This window comes from Lytechinus variegatus, chromosome 17 (genome assembly GCF_018143015.1).
Source record: "Lytechinus variegatus isolate NC3 chromosome 17, Lvar_3.0, whole genome shotgun sequence".
Classification (NCBI taxonomy): domain Eukaryota; kingdom Metazoa; phylum Echinodermata; class Echinoidea; order Temnopleuroida; family Toxopneustidae; genus Lytechinus; species Lytechinus variegatus.
Window position 1 is genome coordinate 316,045 of NC_054756.1, and position 21,732 is coordinate 337,776.

The 21,732-nt window shown below is 35.8% G+C and overlaps 1 protein-coding gene across 1 annotated transcript in view; it reads left to right on the top strand.

Annotated features, from left to right (window-relative positions):
- LOC121431145 overlaps nt 1–21,732 on the top strand; it is a 111,120-nt gene that overhangs the window by 82,730 nt on the left and 6,658 nt on the right. The gene's annotated exons all lie outside the window — the stretch shown is intronic.

The window sequence follows — 21,732 nt, forward strand, 5'->3', positions numbered from 1 at the left end:
CTCCACCACATTGTTTTCAACTTTGAAACAAAAAGTAGTCTTTTAGAGGGAAAAACATGAATTTCAGCAAAAAAAGTAAAAAAGAGTGTGAAATAGATAAGTGCTTTATAAACACACACGTCTTTGAATATAATAAAGACATGATAACAACCTTATTAGTCAAGGTATGGATCTTCATTCTCGTCATAGTCTTTTATATGATGGATGCATAATAAATGTGTGGATACAAAATTATCACACTAAGTTCGGACTGGGGCAAGTTGAGCCATGGTAATTCCTATGGTAATGTATCTTAAAAAACAAACAAACCATAAAAATCGATTGAAATGCTGGCTGAAAGGAGCAAATTTACATGACTGCTCTTTTCCTTTTAAAGGATGTTAGTATTTATAGAGAATTAGCAAGAGAAAAGACTTTAAACAAAAAATTGACATGCTGGTTCTCCTCTCATACATTTTGTACATAGTTTTTGTGGCTCAACTTACCCCAAAATGTAGTCGTTTACATTGAATATTTGTAGTTTTTAGTGTAGGTTAATAAAAAAAAATTATAAAATAAAGAAATTCTTTTTTTTTTCATTTAGCATCCTTTGATAAAAGAGATGGGAAGCGAGGGAGAGATTAGTGGGGAGAGTACAGGATAGAAGTGAGAGATGGGGGAAATGATGACAGGGAGAAAGAAAGCAGGAGAGGGGTGGGGATCAGTAAGAGGTTGAGAGAGGAAGAAAGAAAAATAAGAGGACTGGGGGGGGGGAAACAAAGGCTAAATGGATAGTAAGTAAAGGAAGGAGTGAGAGGGAGCAGAAATAAAAGAGGGGGATAGAAAAGTGGAGAGATGAATAGTGAGAAAGAGTTGTAGAAAAGACCCGGGGGGGCCACTTACATTGACGAGTGGATACCATGCGCGACCAAAAAAACACGTAAAAAGGATGTCTTTTTCACGACAGGGCACGTTACGTACGTAACGTGAAAAGGGTGTCAAAAACACAAAAATAATGAAAAAAGGGTATCTAATTCGCTAGGAAGATTACGTATTTAGGGTCGAATTTGCGGGGATGATAAAACAAAATTAAAATGTTTTATAAAGGATGTCCTTTTTGCCCCAACACTTCGTATTTAGAGTCCGATTTGCGCGAGGTGTAGGTGGGGTCGTACTAAACCAAATAAGGTAAGCCGACGACCGAAGGACCCGTAACAATAAAACATTCCTGTACTTGTTTAGGGGTTCATTTCAGGGAATATTTGCCAAGAGTATCGTTTTGTTTCCAATACTTGTTAAGCTAGGGTAGGGTTTCACACGCCGATACTTGTTAAGGGGTGCATTTTCAGAATATGGAAATTACGTGTTTAGGGTGCTTTTCGAGACCCCATGGTCGCGCATGGTATCCACTCGTGAATGGAAGTGGCCCCCCCCCCCCCCCGGGAGAAAGGGGTGACACAGGAGAGACTGAATAAGAAAAAACGAGAAAAGAAAAGTATGTTGTAAGACTAATAAATGATCGTCGGAATAAGAAAAGAAGATTCCATGCCAGGAAGCGTTTCATCAACACGTTTGTCCGACAAGTTATCAGATCTGAAAAGTTATATTGTTATTGGCTGAGAAGCACAGTCCATATAGTAACTATCGGGATAAAACAAACCTTGCATGAAATGCTCACCTGGGAAGAATGTTGAGATAGGAGAGAGAATAAGGCAGTAATAATAAGAGAGATCTTAAAGAATTGCATTAGTCGTCTCCAAGACTTCGAGACGACTAATGCAATTCTTTATGTTAATAACTTAGTAAGTTGTTATCCTGACATGAAAAGGTGGACACCGTGCATTATCCACGATCATGTATTTTCAAGGTGGACCTTAAAACAGTAATCCTCTTTCACTCAGAATCCTATAGTGGAATGATTTCCAACTTGAAGTGTCTCAATTCATTTCCATGATAGAGTTACAAAGTATTCCCTGACTTGATTTTTTTATTATTTTTACCCTAAGTGCGCACTTAAAAAGCCTGGAGTCCTGAAAAAACACCTTTTGGGTGCGTTTGTACTTGTCGACCTGTCCACTTAGTGCAGGGGCCGCGGAACTGGGGAGGGCTTCAGCCCCCCCCCCCCCCCACTTTTTCCAAAACCGTGTACAAAAATGTAAAAATTACCATATGATTGTGATTTCTAGCATGGTCAGCCCCCCCCCCCCCCCCACTTTGAAAACCGTTCCGCGGCCCATGTAGTGGCAGTATACCCTCCACCTTTATACCTTTATAAATATACCCTTTTAAAATACCCTTTTTTCAAAATAAAATGAGTCCTTTTTTTCAAAATGAAATAGGCCTACCCTTTTTTTAAGTAAAGCATAAAACAGAGGATTAAAAATTCACCAATTTTTTTTTTTTTTGGGGGGGGCTCGCGATTGCATCAATCATTGTTGAATATTTGCCTGGGGGGGCACTCGATCAAAAAAGTGGTGGGGTGTGCCGCGGGCGAGACAAAAAACGGGGGCCTTGGAGCCGACTAATTGTAAAAGAAGGGTCCTCGGAACGGGCTTCAGAACTACAAAAGTTTGTGAAAACGGGGGTCCTTGGAACGAGTCGTCTGCATGTGAGTGCGTGCATCCCTATGGAACGGACATACACGCGCATGCAGCTGCAATGGTCGGACATCGCTCAGCGGCAGCTTTTCACCAAAATTACGGCTCATTGTAGCAGATCAATGCGACCGAAACGGCGTAACGGAAAATATGCGAAGCTTTGGATCGGATTTCTTTCTTCCCTTTTCACGATAAGAAGAAAATGCTATGCCTTGGAGCGGCTTTCTTTGTTCTTTTTCTCAATAAGACAAAAATGCTATGCCTTGGAACGGAAATTTGAGTGTAAAAATGGGGTTCCCGGCCCTCCGCGGCACATACCCACTATGCATAATTATACACTGAGTGCCCCCCCCCCCCGCGCGGGAAGCGCGTTTCCGTTTTACACCCTGGCGAAGGCATTTTCCGGAAAAGTAGCCAAAAAGCGACTAGTGAAGAGTCTACGTCTACGTTTGTTTACATTATCAGCTGGGCGCGCGATCCAAAGTCCGCACCGAAGTTATCCGCAGAACATACCGTACTTGCAAATGCAGCTGAGCCTATACTTTCCAGGTTCAATACGAATGTTTGCCTTGATCATTTGCCTTGCCGATTTGCTGATGTCTGTCTTTCTCTCTATCTGTCTATATATCTATCTCTCAAATTCTATCTATCTATGTAACTGCAGTATCTATCTAACAATCTTCTCTGTCTCTCTCATTCTTTATCTAACATCTATCTATCTCAAATTCTCTATCTCTCTCTATCTATCCATCCATCTGTCTGTCTTTCTCTCTCTCTCTCTCTACCTACCTATGTAACTACAGTATATATCTGTTAATTTGTCGCTCTTCTCTCTCATTCTTGATCTATCTGACATCTATCTATCTCTCAAATTCTCCAGCTCTCTCTATCCATCTGTCTGTCTTTCTTCTATCTATTTATCTATCTATCTATGAAACTACAGTATCGGTTAATTTGTCTATCTTCTCTGTTTCTCTCATTCTTTATCTATCTAACATCTATTTATCTCTCAAATTCTCTATCTCTCTCCCTCCCTCTATCTATCCATCTGTCTGTCTTTTTCTCTTTTTCCGTCCATATATCTATAACATATCTCCATCTCTCAAGTTCTCTCCCCATCCATCTATCTATCTTCTATCTATTTTTGTATACAGTATCTATCTATCTGTTAATTTGTTGATAATCTTCCCTGTCTCATTCTTTATTTATTTAACATCTATCTATCTCTCTATCTCTCCCTGTCTATCTATCCATCTGTCTGTCTTTCTCTATTTCTCTCTATTTATCTATCTATTTTTATAACTTCAGTATCTATCTGTTAATTTGTTAATAATCTTCTCTGTCTCTCTCACTTTTAAATCTATTTAACATCTATCTCTCAATTCTCTATCTATCTCTCTATCCATCTATCTATCCATCTGTCTGTATTTCTCCATTTCTCTCTATCTATTTATCTATCTATCCATCCATCTCTCCCTCTTTCTCTCTCTTTCTATCTCTCTCTCTATCTATTTATCAGTCTTCTTTCGGCAGCTTCTAAGTGTATCAATCCATCAAACTTCAATTTGTCTTTCCATTATAAGTATCTGTTTATTTTGATTTTGTCTGTCATTCTATTCATTTAGTTAATAATTTATTTTTAGAAAAAAAAACTATCATAAACAACGCGACTGCAAAAGCATGTTCGGATTTCACTCCTGACTGCCGCTCTCTCTGTACATGAAGTGCCAAGGAACTCTGTGCTCTGATCAGTAACTGTGCAAATTGCATGCGGTGGTGGTGGACTCGCCTGTGTCGCACGCTGCATGCAACCAGCGACGTGTGTAGACTCTTCACTAGTCGCTTTTTGGCTACTTTTCCAGAAAATGCCTTCGCCAGGGTGTAAAACGGAAACGCGCCCCGGGAAGATTTGTATGTTCAAAGAAATAAATTTGCAGTTTTCTGGAAGGAATGTCACAATTTTGGGGGCTCGCGTTTTGCGCTCGCATTAAATATTTAATGATTTGAGGTAGGCCGACTCATTCTGTTCCTGCATAAAACAAATGCATACAAGCATGTGCAGTTTTTAAAACTGCACCGTGCTCATCAGGGTGACCAGACGTCCCGTATTTCCCGGGATTGTCCCGTATTTTGCTTCTTTGTCCCGGCGTCCCGACAAACCCTTCCCGGGACGCCTTTTGTCCCGTATTTCAGAATATTGAACAAAATGTATTTAAAAGTGACGAATTTTCATCCAAATAACCAATTATGAAGAAGCAGAGACAACAATGAAATTAATGAATAAACTTATGCAAGTTCTGCGGTGATTTTCTTGCTAACCCCAATACATCGCAAACGAACTGGCCTCCTGCCATCGTGTGGCAGGCTACTATAGCTAGGCATGTAGGATCGGAGCAGATTCTCTCCATCAAACGTGCGAAAATAATCACAAAAAATGTACAAAATTTGTATAATGATATTTTGGGTTCTCAGATTACTGGTTTGGAGATGTGATCGGAGGAACAAGTTCTTGAGTTTATACTATAGATCTAGTTGTTTAAGCCTTCGTTTTGAGTCTTGTTGTGTATGATGCCGCGATGCTTCATCTAATTTTTAAATAAAAAGAAAATCACTTTGAAATTTTATTCATTTCTGAAACTTTTTTTTTTAGTTTTAAAAACATATTTGAAAAACACCAAATATCATTCAGAATTTTTGTTAGATGATTGGATTTTGTTTGCTTGAAGTCTGAACTTTTTTCCTCCTTACTTTTCTATCCTTCTTTCTTCATCCATCTACCCTTCCTGCTTGCCCGTTTTTATTCCATCTATCTTTCTTTCCTGATCCTTTCTCTCTCTGTTCATTTTTCTTTCTTTTCTTCTTTTTCTTACCTGTCTTTATCAAATTTCCTTTTTTATTTCCTTCATTCTTTCTTTCTTTAAACTTTTTTCTCCCCCTCCCTTCCTCTCCTTTTTCTTTTAATTCTTTCTCTTCTTCCATTATGTTTTCATTCCTCCTCACTTCATTCTTTCTCCCTCTCTTTCCTCCTTTCGTTCTTTATTTTATTTTCACTTCTAATTCTTTCCCTTATTCTTTCTCTTCCTCCCTCCCTTAATTCCTTCCCTCCTCACTTACTGTTTTCATTCTTTCTTAATTGTTCGTTTCTTTCTTTCAAAGAATGAAGGAAACATTTTTCTTTCCTTCATTTTTTCTTTCCTCCTCCTTTTTCTTACTTTCTTTTTTTCTCTCCTTTCTTTTGTCTTTCACACATGTATTCTTCTTCCATTCCTTTCTTTTTCTTTCTTTCGGTATTCAATTCAAAGAATGACAGAAACTTTTTTCGCTTTTTATTCTTTCTTTCATCGTTTTATTCTAACTTTCTTTTATTCTTTTTTTCCCTTCATTTTCCCCTTCATTTTTTCTTTCTTTCTTCTCAATTCATCTTTTTTCTTTCGTCTTTTCTTTCTCTCCTTCATTCTATCGTTCACCCTCCCTTCCAATTCATAATAATTTTTCACAGGTGTAACACTGTGTAATCTTCTTTGTTGATCTTTTTTGTCGATTGTCCCGTATTTCATTTTGTGAAATCTGGTCACCCTGGTGCTCATATAAGTCCCTCTCAGGGCTTCCACTTTTCAAATTAACGAACTTCTGGAATTTACTCTTGTTCCTGGAATTTTACAAAATATCCTGAGATTTTCGAAATCCGAATCTTCCATAAGTTATAATTCTCTACTAAAAGACTTTACACAGAAAAAAATAGGACCCAGTGGCAGTGCCGTAATTGATCCAACAATTTTGAGGGGGGGGGGCCGTGATGGTAGCAGGAGAAGTTTATAAAGAATTGCGAGCGAGCGAACTAGCAAGCAAAAAAATTGACATTTTAATTGAAAAGATCAAATTTTGTGATAAATTTTTACCTGATATTCAGAACATCATATCATTCCCCAATCCCGAAAATGGCAGCGCTTTCTGGAAAACTTCCTGATATTTACAATTCCATCCCTGAGACTGGGCCCCGTTGCATAAAACTTTACCTGAGAAAACTCCTTTTGCCCTGTGTCCCTGTGTTAAAGTCGATGGAAGAAATCAGACTAACCTTAGTTTTCAGTTTTTACCAGAGTTTTCTCAGTCAAAGTTTTATGCTACAGGCCCCCTGGAATTTCCTGGATTCCAGGCAGAGTGGAAGCTCGGCCTAGGCTAGCTAGGGCGCTGCATGTTCTATCCACTGATCTCTATAAATCAGTGGTTCTATCATCTTCTTTTCTGCATGTTTAGATAGAGCGGAGAGAGGGCGTCTTCCGATTGTCGCCATTTTTGTATCCAAATCTTGCACGTCTTTTCTAAATTTGAGTGCCCAAGGTAAATATTTCTTACATTACTTTGGGGGAATTTCATTCATGGTATTCTTTGTCAAACATGTTGATTTATCACTATGTATCTTGATTTTTTTAATTTTTTAATTCAAGCTGTATAATTTGATTTATGTGGTCTTCTGTTTTCGTCTTTCTCGGCATGTTTCGATTGGATTTTTTTTAAGTGGCCGCCGCGGCGCGCCGTAACTACCCCTCACACTTATGACACCGGGGCCGCGCGGCGCCCGATCATGCCGGTGCTGTGGAGCCCTTTGCTGCTAGACTAAGCCTAGGGCACTACATGATGTATGCGGGGCCGCGGCTCATTTGCAGTTTCGCATTAGTCTACAAATGTCGACCCACATCTGCAGTGTGTGTACCTCAGCTGATTCAACGAGTCTGCATAGCAGACTAGGTCTACTGAAGCTGCAGAAGTGGGTCTACAACTTCTTTGAGCCACATCCACGAAACGTGGATGTGAGGCGGAGCGGAGCTTGCTGAAACCCTCCGTTGCCAGTAGATACCATGATTGACAGCAGATTTGTGGAAGTAGGGGCAAGAGAGGGATTAGGATCCAGCTGTTATGACCATTTCTTATCTTGTGGAATGTATACAAGTAGGGCCATTCTCTTTCACATTCTGGGCTTGCTACATGTATATAGGTCCATGACCATGGCTATACATAACATACATGGGTAGATTGAAATATCAAGGAGTTAGATGATATCTCCTTGGAAATATCTTCTATAACGGTCCATGCAGAGAGGAACGTGTATACAGAATATGAATATGTAGAAGATCACCCCCGTCATGTAATTGGGCCTAATAAGTGACATAAAAATAAACATTGGCCCTTTCTTTCTTTTCCTTTCTTTTTCGTTTTCCTTTTTTTCCCTTTGATTCTTCTTGATTTTTTCTTTTCCTCTTTCTTTCTTCTCTTCTGTTTTCTTTCTTTTTTCTCTTCTTCTTTTCCTGTGACCCCTTTACTTTCTTTCTCTTTCTTTCTTTCTTTCTTTCATTCACTCTTTCCTTCTTTTTTTTTCATTTTTTTCTCTTTCTCTCTCTCTCTTTTACTCTTTCATTCTTTCCTTTCCTTCTTTCTTATTTTTATTTTCGTTTTATCTTTCACTTGCTCTCTCATTCTTCTTCCCTTCCTGAAATATCCTGTTTTTAAATGATGTATCTTTATCATTTCTACATTATAATGGAACCGATTGATTAATGTACAGAACCGTTTTCTATACTGGACCTACCAATCAAAAATGCTAGCGCAGAGCGCTAGCTCATATGCCTACTTTTTCACAATCAGACACCTCAGAAGGGATATTTTGAAACTTTAATGTAATACACAAAGACAATATGTACAGTACTTGACAAATTACATAATGCGAACGCACAGCGAAAGCTGAAAATGTTGATATTCACACCATAAAACGGACATTTTACAAAGCACTTATGAAAAAAAATCATTTGTAAAACAAAATAATGAAAGCTCGATGTCCGAACTGAAATAAGATATGTATCTCATCGAACAGGCAATGTCAGCGCGAAGCGGGAGCGAAAATTTTACATATTTTTGTTATTTTCCCGGAGTTCCCCTGACCTTATCTTATTCTCTTGTCTTCTCTTTTTTATCTTCTTCCTCTCTTCTCCCTTCTTTTTCTTTTTTATTTCCGCCTTTTTCCTTCTTTTAGTTCTGCCAATATAAGGGGGGCGGACACTTCGGGCCCACCCTGGATCCGCCTATGAAATGATATAAATAGCATACACTACAGCCAATATAACTGGTAAGCACATATTTAACAGACAACAAAGATCTGACCTACTTTCCACAATTCAAATCCAACAAATTAATATTTGGAAACGAAATAATTATTCTTCAAACCAATGGGGCACATACATGTAAGCAGTTTGCACTAGTAAACAGGTAATTAAAAAACATCAAGGCACATACATGTAGCTCCCGGGCATAACTATATGCAACTTTCACATCTTTGGCATCGACATTGCAGGGGCCGCGGAACCGGGGGGGGGCTGGGGGGGCTTCAGCCCCCCCCCCCCACTTTTTTCCAAAACCGCTTACAAAAACGTAAAAATGACCATATAATTGTGATTTTTAGCATGGTCAGCCCCCCCCCCCACTTTGAAAACCGTTTCGCGGCCCCTGCATTGCATGTGTTGACAAAGCTAATTGTTTTCATATTCAGTTCATTCAGCAGGATTGGCTGATTTAAATCACTATGATGATTATTTTTTCAAATCATTGCTTTAAAGGTCATATCCACCCCAGAAAAAAGTTTAATTGAATAAAAATAGAGAAAAATCAAAGAATAACGTTGGAAACTACATCAAAAATGGCTGTAAAATAGGATAGTAATAAAACATCTTAAAGTTTCGCTTATTTTTCACAAACCGGTGGGTGTTTAATAAAGCTGTTCGTATAAGAGCGACTTTAAGAACGATTGGTGATCCTTTCTTGTGGTAAATAGTATATATATTGGCGATGATTTATCGCGTAAGAGAGGATCATTAGTCGTTCTTAAAGGTCAAGTCCACCTCAGAAAAATGTTGATTTGAATCAACAGAGAAAAATCAGACAAGCACAATGCTAAAGATTTCATCAAAATCGGATGTAAAATAAGAAAGTTATTACATTTCAAAGTTTCGCTTATTTTTAACAAAATAGTTACATGAACGAGCCAGTGTTACATCCAAATGAGAGAGTCGATGATGTCACTCACTATTTCTTTTGTTTTTTATTGTTTGAATTATACAATATTTCAATTTTTACGAATTTGATGATTAGGACCTCCTTGCCTGAAGCACAAAATGTTAGAATAATGGAATTCCATGTGTTCAGGGAGGAATGAAACTTCATTTCACATGACAATGACGAGAAAATCAAAATATTTCATATTTCAAACAATAAAAAAAAAAGAAATAGTGAGTGAGTGACATCATCGACTCTCATTTGGATGTTACTGGCTCTTTCATATAACTGTTTTGTTAAAAATAAGCGAAACTTTGAAATGTCATAACTTTCTTATTTTATATCCGATTTTGATGAAATTTTTAGTGTTATGATTGTTGAATTTTTCTCTTTGTATTCAAATCAAGTTTTTGTTGGGGTGGATATGTCCTTTAAAATCGCCCTTAACTTATTAACAGCTTTATGAAAAGGCCCTTAGTTATATGGACAATTCAGTGATATGGAAATCATAGAGTCGATGATGTCACTCACTATTTCTTTTGTATTTGTACTGTTTGAATAATACAACATTTCAATTTTTACGAATTTAAAAAATAGGACCCTCTTGTTTAAACTACAAAATGTTAAAACAATGTAATCCCACATGTTCAGGGGGGGATTTTTTTTTTGTTCATAAAAATATTTCACATTTCACATAATAAAATACAAAATGAATAGTGAGTGATGTCATCGGTCCCCTCATTTGCATACCGACAAGGATTTGCATATAAATACAACTGTTCTTTTTAAATTAAGCAAAATTTTAAAATGTCATTACTTTCTTCTTTTAGATTGGATTTTGATGAAATTTTCAGTGTTATGCTTGTCTGATTTTCTCTTACTATTCAACATGTTCAAAGCAGCTTTTTGTTGGGGTGCATGACTTGTCCTTTAAATCACTTCCATTGGAACATCTACAAATTTGGGATTTTTTTTTATTTATTGTTTGTGGCAGTTTTACTTTTTAAATTCAAAAGAGTAAGATTTTACCAACTTTATATCATGAGAAAAGGAATAAACCCTTTATATCTACTCATAACAATTGAAATCAAATCAATAAAATCAACTTAATCAAGTCAATCTTGCAAAACCAAAGATGTACATGTAGCCTATATGGGACCCCTACTCGACTTGTATGTATGAGTGGACTTTGTTGATAGTAAAACAGTTCTTATTTCTTTATGTCAAACTTCAGAAGTGTTTTAGAAGACAGTTTTCAAGAAAGAAAAGTACAGGAACTCTGAACTTATTAGGCTGAATCTCAACATAAATTTTGCCAGGATGCATGGGTTATAACCTTGGATCCTACTAGAAAAAGCCTGTTCAGACATTCTGAGTGAGATTGTGATTAATTCAGCCAGTTCACTGAAAAAGATTCAGTAAAATGTACATTTTTATTTTAAAAATGGATGAATGTTCTTGGCAAAGGGCACTAACATGACTAAATCATAGCAACTATACATTTTAGTGCCCTTCGCCAAAAGGATTTATGTTTGTACATTTTTTAGTGAATGTTTTGAATGGAGTACAATAAAAGTAAAATTCTGCAATGTCCCTGGTGACCCATTAGACCAATAGTTTATCATTTTATTCTTTTATATGTCTTATTCAAATAAATAGGCAGACACAGTAGTATAAGGGAACCCGTTTTCTTATTTTTTGCAAAACTTCTAACAACTGCCAAATACTGCAGGTATTCAAGTTTATTGTGAAAGAAATCATTTAAATCAACTTGCAAGTTTGTCAAAAATTTGCAAGCAAATGCTTTGAAATAGTCCAATAGTTCCAACTATGGCTCAAAGAAGAACTTAAAGGAATTGTCCAGGCTGGAGAAATTTATATCTCACTGATTAATAGAGTAAAATTCAAAATGCTGAAAATGTGATCAAAATCGCATAACAAATAACATCTTTCCTGTGAAACTAGGCATGTCTTCATGAATATCCATTAGTTGGGCTGATGGTGGCATATCTCCACTTGTTCTTTTTATCATAATTATATGATATTAGGTTTATTAAAAACAGAATTTACCAAGAACTAAAAAAATTGATTTGAGAACCAATTAAGTACATTAGTTATTTATTGCCGCAACTTATTTCATCATAATGGAGACACATTATTTACACATGTATGAAAAAATGAAATAATTATGATTTCGTGTTATAAGAAAAAGGAAAGATGGGATGTGACATCATTAACCCACCAAATGAATATTCATGACGATGTATTGTTTTTCACAAAATACTGATAAAGTTTAAAATACAATAACTTCGTTATTTGTCATCAAATTTTTGTGAAATTTTCATCATTTTACTCTATTTATCTAGATGTGAATATTTTCAGCCTGGTCCATTTCTTTAAGTTTGAATGCAGTCGGTCAAAGTTTTGCAAGCCAATGCTTTGAAACAGTTGTTCCAATTTGGCTCAAAGAACAACTTGGGGTTGAAACAAACAAAAGATAAGTGCAGTTTTCTTTAACATGATCTTCAATCATGGGCTTGAAAATAAGATTTAAAAAAATGTTTCGCTTTGGAGAATTTGAATCTCTGAGTCATGGAATTCTTCCAAATAAACTGATTCTCATTAAATGTTCAGAGTTTTAAAATGAACACCAACTTTGCAGCATTAGCTGTACCAAGACAGTTTCTTTGAACCAATCAGTAGAAGCTCTCTACATTCACTTTAGACACAGCAGAAAATGTCAGCCTATTCATGGCTTTAATAATTTCTGTAAATTATATTTTGACTGGATTTGATTATGAAATATAGTTAAGAATATTCTTAGTGGTGAAATGTATGATCTTAAAATTGATGTCAGTGTAAAGGGTTAAATTTTGGGTGTTTGCGCTTTGTTTTTAAAAAAAATCTGTTAGAAAAAATCATATTAAAATTTAAAAAATCTTATTTAAATCAAATAAATCCGATTTAAGTTTATATAAAAAAATGCCAACATTGTCATTCAGCATACTTATGAGTTTGAATTGAAAGTACCAGATTTGTCACATACATAACTGTACGTTATGGCTGGCATAAAAGCACTTTCAATACAAAGGTGAACGAATGTTGCTGGGCATGACAACTTAAATGATGCTGATTAAGGCTAATTAATATCAAACCGAGCTGTAAGCATAACAGTAAAACAGGTTGAATACAGTAGTAGCATGCATGGAGAAGTGAATATACATACAAGGTCCCAGGTCCAATCAACAAACTGTGGTTAGAAGTTAATTCCAAACAGGAACAAAATAATAAAACATAGCTATCCTGTTTGATTTAAAGTATGATAGTTTACAAACTTACAATCTTGAAATTTAAGATTTTCATTTTGTAAACTATCTATTATTCAAGTTCTGAACTCTATGGTGTTTTTGGGTTGGATAATATTTCGAGTTTAAGTACCATTATGATACATGTTTTAAGGAATACTGGTTTAATTTACAAACTTAAGCGTAGTTTGCTTCATAAAAATCTGATAACTTTATACCATTCCATGATTCGCTCTTATTTAAAATATTGCAATATCAATGTAACCTCATATGAATTTGGACTCAATATTCAAAATTCAAAAGAAACTTAAGAATAATTACCAATTTCCATTACCTAGCACCATCCGCGCATTTATTTAAAGGACAAGTCCACCTCAAGAAAAACTTGATTTGAACAAAATGAGAAAATTTCAACAAGCATAACACTGAAAATTTCATCACACTTGGATGTAAAATAAGAAAGTTATGGCAATTTAAAGTTTCGCTTCATTTCACAAAACAGTTACCGGTATATGCACATCTCGGTCGGTATGAAAATGAGGAACTGATGACATCACTCACCATTTCTTTTGTATTTTATTATATGAAATACGAAGTATTTTCATTTTCTTGTCATTGTCATGTGAAATGAAGTTTCCATTCCTCCCTGAACACGTGGAATTCCATTATTTTAACATTTTGTGCTTCAGGCAAGGATGTCATAATCGTCAAATTCGTAAAAATTGAAATATTCTATAATTCAAACAATAAAAAACAAAAGAAATAGCGAATGAGTGACATCATTGACTCTCTCATTTGGATGTAACTGGCTCGTTCATATAACTATTTTGTTAAAAATAAGGGAAACTTTGAAATGTCATAACTTATTTTACATCCGATTTTGATGAAATTTTCAGCATTGTGCTTGTCTGATTTTTCTCCATTGATCCAAATCAACATTTTTCTGAGGTGGACTTGACCTTTAAAGGACAAGTCCACCCGAACAAAAAGGTTGATTTGAATAAAAAGAGAAAAATCCAACAAGCATAACACTGAAAATTTCATCAAAATTGGATGTAAAATAAGAGAGTCTTGACATTTCAAAGTTTCGCTTAATTTAAATTATGTGCACATTCTAGCTAGTATACAAATGACGAGACTATGACGTCATCCACTCACTATTTATTTTAGCGAATGAGTGACATCATTGACTCTCTCATTTGGATGTAACTGGCTCGTTCACTATTTTGTTAAAAATAAGCAAAACTTTGAAATGTAATAACTTTCTTATTTTACATTCGATTTTGATGAAATTTTTTGCACTATATGCTAGTTTGATTTTTCAGTATTTATTAAGTCAGCATTTTCCGATTTTCCTGGGGTGGTCTTGAACTTTAAGAAACTGTCCTTATGATATTAATAAGCAAGAACTCACAATATTTATGTATACGTACAAGCAGAGGTTGCTACCCATGTAGAGTTTTCAGATCTTTTTTCATACAGTAATCAAGTTCATAACCATAATGCTCGTTCTTCCAATAAATTTCATTTATGGTCTATCAGGTCTAGTCACGAAGCTGGGTTATGTAGGTCCCAAACAATGGAATGAGATTCCCCAAATAATAACTAATTCACAATTTTTATCTCCCTTTAGAAAACAGTATACAAATTTTCTAGGAAATGATTATTAATTCTCGCAGTTGATATCGATGCATACTTGTACTGTATAGACCCCTCAACTCGTGTTCTTTGTAATGTGTTGTTTTTTCCTCCCTTTTCCTGCACTAATTATTATAATGATATGACATTTTGTTTTGTATTAATGTTGTGTTTTTTACTATGTTTTGGTGATCCAGCCTCACAGGTTTCTTATTACCTTCATTGGAAGCCACGGAATTTATTTTTATTATCTAATCGCATTATTTGATGTTTCCTTGTATTTCTATACTATTTGTGAAATAAAGATTGAATTGAATTGAATGAGTTAGATATGATGAAAAGTGTTTGATAATGATAATACCATAATAGAGCTATCCACTACCATGCATACACAATATGTATTGGTTTGGGCAATGGAGCCATACATGCAGCTGCTCAGTGGAATGTCATATGTAAACACTTTCTGATGGCCTGAGCCAGGGTATTATATAATAACCCTGCTCGTGGCTCTGTGGTTAAAGTAGGGGATTATCTATACTCCTCAGGGGTCCTAAAATTTGGTTGATAGACAGATGAAGTTATCCAATGAAAGCTCTCTGAAATTTTGGGTGGGTGGGACTTATTTTGACCGTGGGAACAAGATTTCCAAAGAAGAAGCAGACTCTGAAATGGCTCGCTTCGCTCACCCTTTCAGGCTGGTTTGCTTCGCAAACCAGTAGCAGATCCCACCTCACGAGCCATTCAGAGTCTGCATAGCAGACTAGTTTCGCATCGGGTGATTCCTCTGTGTAAATCTGGGGCCCGGCCCGTTGCATAAAACCTGAGAAAACTCAGGTTGTTTTTACCAGAGTTTTTGCCCTGGGTGGCTGCGACGCGACTGTTAGTGTTCTTGTCTTGACTATAATTGTTAAGTCAATCATGTCAATGGCAGAAATCATGTCTTCATGATTCTTTCAGTCTAACCTTTTTTGGCTTTTTAAGTTTTCAGTTTTTACCAGACAAAGTCCAGAGTTTTCTCGGGGAAAAAGTTTTATGCAACAGGCCCCTGGCCCTGTAATCTGTATGTAGGCCTATTTTTATTGTAGCCGATTTGAGTTTAAGATATTCTCCACTTGTTCACTGACTGACACTGCTACCATCCTGCCTGTGGAGAATCTACAGGTAGGACTATGGTATGCCAATGCTGTATATATAGCACACACTTTAAAAAATCAATTAAAATATCACTTTTGTGACCAAAATTTCTAATTTCCATACAGTTGCAATTTATTTTTCATTAGTAACTTGGGAATAATTTTTGTATTTCCCTAGAGCGCTCAAAAACTTGAATTTTGGGCATATATTTGTGTACGCCCTCTATTGGTGGAAAGTAATATGGCAAGAAAATTTTCATTTTTTTATCTCTATTTTTAATTAAGGAAAAATGATTTAAAGAATCAAATTCTAATAAGAGCCAAGTTGTATGAATAATAGGTGTAATGGAAACTGTCATTGTAAAGAAATCAAGCATTTGCCCCAAAGAAAAAGAGAAAATAAGCCAAACATTGCCACCCTTATTTTGCCACACATGGAGATATAACTGAGAACAAGGTTATATCATAACCTTGTTCATTGGATGAGTGATATTCTCCTATACTCGGCTACAAGCCTACATGTATAGATCTAGACCTTTTCCCACAAAGCATTTGTCGCTTGAGTTGAGGGCATATGTCACCAACACCCGGTCACTGCAAGGCGCAAAGCCTGCATGTGCATCATGTCACGCAAGGGAATGAAAAGAGGGCAAACGTAGCCAGGAGTCCTATAACATAAGAGAGTGAAATTAAACATCATTTACTAATGTATGCTTACTCTCCATGGAGCCAAGAAATTGGGATTCCATCGCATTCATCTGCATGTACCGCCAAAAATCCTCATACTTTCGCCCCCGAGATTTTTAAAGATCTAGCCCTATCACGTAAATGGGATACAACTTCTCTCCAAAGCTTCACATATTTTCTGTTACGTCGTTCCGTCTGCATTGATCTGCTACAATAAGCCGCATTTTCGGTGAAAAGCGGCCGTAGAGCGCTGTCCGACCATCGCCTCTGTACCTCCTCCTGGGCCTGTTTCAAAATTGTCGTAATCATGTCGGACGGAATTTGATAGCAAAAGAAGCTGTCATTTTTGTTAGAGGTAGTTTTCTTTAGACTTCTGTACAGGGACATGGAGAGCTTACATGACTTTCATCATGTATAAGTAACTTCCCAAGTATCTTTTCAAAATTTGTCTGTAAAAGGGCAAAAACTGACCATGTCGGAAGGAATCGATAGAAATGAGGACCCTTGACTTTTCTTATTCAAGTTATTCTATCGAAAGTTTAAGTGATAAGTGAGCAATTCACAGTCAAATAAACAGAAGAACAACCAAACATTAAATTCTCAAAAAAATCTTTATTCAAGGATTGTTGTCATGGCAACAGGAACTATTCAAAAACACATCATCATGTCGGACGGAACCAATCATGTCGGACGGAATGAAAATGTTACTTTTTTAGCAATTTGCCCAAATCATTAATTCCTTGCCTTTTGTAGAAAGGTCATCATGGGTACTAATGTTTTTCATAGTTAAAAAGATCTGACATCTATTTATAACTTTGTTACCATAGGAACATTGATGAAATTCCGTCCGACATGCTAGGTTCCGTCCGACATGATTAATAGCACACAGTCAAAATGCACTTAGCTGTTCAGTACAATTTTTGTACGATTCATTATTTCTCAGTAATGAAATTACCAGAATTACAGCATATCGTATCACCCCAATTTTTTTCTAATTTCATGAATTATGAGACTTTCAAATCGCAATAGTATTTTTGGTGAACAATGAACAAACAGTCTTCCCGTCAAAGTTGAATAACAATGCAATTCAAAAGAAAATGATTGCATAAGACCTCACAGAAAGTGGTGCAAACTTTCACTCAAGTTTGACAGCTTTAATATCAGAAATTAGTGCTGAGTGCTTCGTGCTGAATGGACTGGATTTAGATGGTGGGGTAGATGGTTTGGTGGTGCATGCTGGCTCAGGAGTAGAAGCAGAGAATGTAGAGGATGTATTAGCTGTATTAGGAGCATGGATGGCAGTGGAAGCAGACGAGTTAGAAGTGGGATCAGAAGTTGCAGACTGATGAATAGTTGAGATAGAAGACAAGGAAGCATTTCTTGCTTTCATTCTCTTACGACACTTGTCTTTCAGAAGAGCAGACTCATATTTTTCCTTGTTTTGTTTAAGTTTTTGTCTTTCTTGACGTTTTCTATTTCTGTCTTTCTTTTCGATCTTGAGCATCAAGGGAGTCACGCCAATTTTTGCATCTAATTGCATTTTTTGAACGCTCCGACATTCTTGCAACTTCAAGGACACTGAAAATCACAACCAAAACACGATAGCTTTTTCGCGAAATAAATTCATCAGGATGGTAAATTAAATAAGTTTTAAGTTCTTTGCACACATCCAGAATTTTTTTTCTTTTTTTCACCGTTTTTTTTTAGGATGTTATAACAAATTGTGGGATACAGTTTCATAAAAATTGAGAAACAAAAATTGATTTCAGGTATTATGAAAAATTATTTTTATCATTTTTATCATTATTATTTACCCTATTATTATTATTATTATCATTCACAAATTCAGATGTAAAACAGTGCACTCTCATATTGAATTGTAAAACAAGCAGACAATATTGCAGTCAAGTATTATTTTAACTTTCCACAAGACACTTGATAGATTTGTGCATAGGCTATAGCCCATGCACTGAGTTGCTAAAGTGCACAGAGTCCTCCCTTCCCCAATCCAAAAACATGAGCATCTTATGAAGTAGATTATCATTTTCTTCAGCTATATTTTGGGCAAATTTTGTATCCCACATGCATCTCTGAGTTTTAAACTTCTTACTATTCATTTAGAAAATGCTTAAAGCAATACATAATGTTAGTTTTCTACAGTAAAACAGGACACTACCTTGGCCAGTAAAACACAAGTATAGTGAGTGATTGTACTACCGACCGGCCTTGTATTACCGAACGCGCGCATCATATGCGTCAGAAAATAATCAAATACGCTCAAACCTTTGCAACTTCCTTCCAAAGGGAACTTAAAGAGAAAAATGATGAAAAATTATCAAAAACACAATTTCGAAGTCTTTATATCCTCAAAACAATAAAATATGGTCAAAATAGCTCATCAGTGACTTTGTTGTTTTCCCATAGAAAACACACGTTCGGTAATACGATACCTTTTCAAGTGACCAAAATATTTCACTTGCGAAGAGGGGTCCGATTGGAAGCTGATGTCGTAAAAATGAAAAACAATTTCGGCAAAATTTCTGCATGTTTATATTTTGTAGGTATTTGTGTATTTATGGTGAAAGTTTGGTGAATTTTATTGGAATAATGTGTTTGATATGATCAAATTCATGAAAAGTGTTCGGTAATACGATCCACTACCATACTGGAAAGGTGAAAGCAAGAGGAAGGTCCCAAGCCATGTGCTTTACATATTGAAAGTGTACATCACTTCTGACCAATCAGATTGCAGGAAAAGACCATACCTAAGTACTGTTTAATTGTGTGTAAGTTTGTGTATTGTGTGTGTCCAGAATCTGAACTGTAATATATGAGGTTATTGTACACTGAAAGCTGCAGAACAGATGTGTAATCTGTGCTACAATGTATCTCAATAGATTCCGTCCGACATGCCACTTTCATGTCAGATGGAAAAAGAAGTTATCCTTATTTTTTCCTACTTAGGTGCAGGTAAAGTTTAAAAATCATTCATTCTAAGACTACAATCAATTCATTGATACTTGGCTGGGAAAAATCTATAAAATTGTCAATGGTTTTTCTGAGGGAAAACTTCTTGGAAATTTTTTGCATGTCGGACAGAAAATTTTGAGTTACCTTTTCTAAAATTGCAGAAATCATTCATTTCTACATATATGATTCCAGTTAATGTATAAAAAGGATGATTGATATATATGTTAATATTTATAAACATGCAGTTTCAAAACAAAGATATTAAGTGTTACCTAGGACCATTTAATTTCGGAGAAAGAATTCCGTCCGACATGCTTTCAAATTTGCATCACGTTATAAAATTTGCAAAAAATTCAAGAAAAGTTGTAAAAATTGAATGGATACTTATACTTCATGAAAGAGGAGATATGAATCATCAATAAAAAATGAGAAAACATCGTTTAAAAACAATTTTCAAAAATAAGCATGATGGTTACCAATTTTGAAACAGGCCCTCCTAGTCTGAGAAAGTTTTTGCAAGTTGTGTTAAGATTGCAAATGAAGTCTAGAATGAGTGTACATGTAAATCTATGAGTTTTGCTGGCTCTGTTAATGTCATGATGTGCAGTGTGCACACTTTAGTAACAAATGAGGGTCTAAAATTTTCAAAGAATCCTGCAAATTGCCTTTTAGTGTTGTCTATTATACAATTAATGACAGCACCGAGGCCAAGTTGAATGGCTACACCGAGGCCAAGTTGAATGGCTACTATTAAGAGGTCTGCACACGTTTCTATTGTGTGACAAGTGCTTTGACCCTTGTTCGACAAGAAGTTGCATGTCCGAAAACGGAAATTCCGTTTCCCCATAGACTTTGTACACACGGAAAAGTTACAATTCCGTTTACACATAATCACAATACGTACGCTCGCACTGGTCAAAATTTGTATCTGCCACTGTACCAACAACACAATAGAATCCTTTCTAATCGGATCTATGCGGGTGCATTAAGTATATTTACAAAAACATTTAGCATGCATACATCCTCACCTTTCACATTATTAGCATTTTTTTAAGGTGAAATAAAATTTAATCGATAATTTTAGGTTTTTTTGGTTATCGTTATCATCAGTCAACGACTTTAGCCAATCCGCCATCTTGGATTTTAAGACCATGATATCGTGCTGTTACATCTTCGAACGTAGTGGGCAGCAACACACGACCGTGTTGTTGGAACGGTATGAGTGCATGTGAAGCCCAACTCGACCGGCCATGTACGGGCACAGGGCCAGGGTACAATCGAGTTTGCTGATGTCGATTGCAGTCACGATATGTGAATTGTTATGATTGTAGCGAAGTCAGATCAGGGGGGGGGTATTCTGAAAAGTCTTATAAGTTTCCACTTAAATATCCTCATAAGTTACCCATTTAATGGAGTGCTAATGGACCTCCAAATTCGTATTCTGAAAACTCTATTAGTGCTTAATTAACTCCCTTTAGGCCACTCCCCTACTGAGCCGAATTAGCCAATCAAATGCGCTCTTACAACATAAAATTGTCTACTATCGCCCAGTGTTTCTTCACTTTGCTGGCTTGCAGCGCAGCGCTTTTGCTGCTGCACTGCAACACGATTTTGATACAAAGAATTTTTGCTGAAAAAAAAATGCTAAAATTATTTGCATCAGTGATGAGAGGTTCAGGTTTTTTTTTTTTTTTTAAGTTAACTGTTGTCTTGTCCCTTTCTCCTTTATTGTACCATTTGCTTTTTTCCGAACGCTTTCTGATTTTCACATCCACCTATTTGAATCCATTCGTAGCTTTCTTTTTTTTTACAATATTTTATTTTCCTCTGTCTCAGGGGGGATTCTATTTTAACTAATTTCCTACTTATTTTGAAAATAACATACTTTTATTTATTATGAGAAATCTTCAACAAAATGCTGATTTGAATAAAAAGATTTGAAAATCAGACAACCATAATAAAAAAAGATGAAATCTTAATTGGATGTACAAAAGTTATAACATTTAAGATTTTATAGTTGGGGAAAACGATGGCCTCACTCACTATTTTTTTTTATTTTGTATTTTATTCCATGAGAAAATATTTATTTAAATGCTAAAAAGAAAGGAGTCTATGCTTATTTTATTGTCAGAAACAAGGTTTGATTCACCCTGAACATTGCTGCACCTATTGTGATTTGGCAATCTCATTATTGTCAAAATATTGTGCCAAAACAAAATGGTACTTTATGATGCTTCTAATAAAAGAAAATATAGAAAAATAGTCATACAATTCTCGTTTCTTTTCCCCCTCTTTTCTAATGTCTTTATTACCAAATATACTCCCTATTCCTTATTTTACTTGTACCTTCTCCCCCTTTATTCTATTCCCTTTTTATAC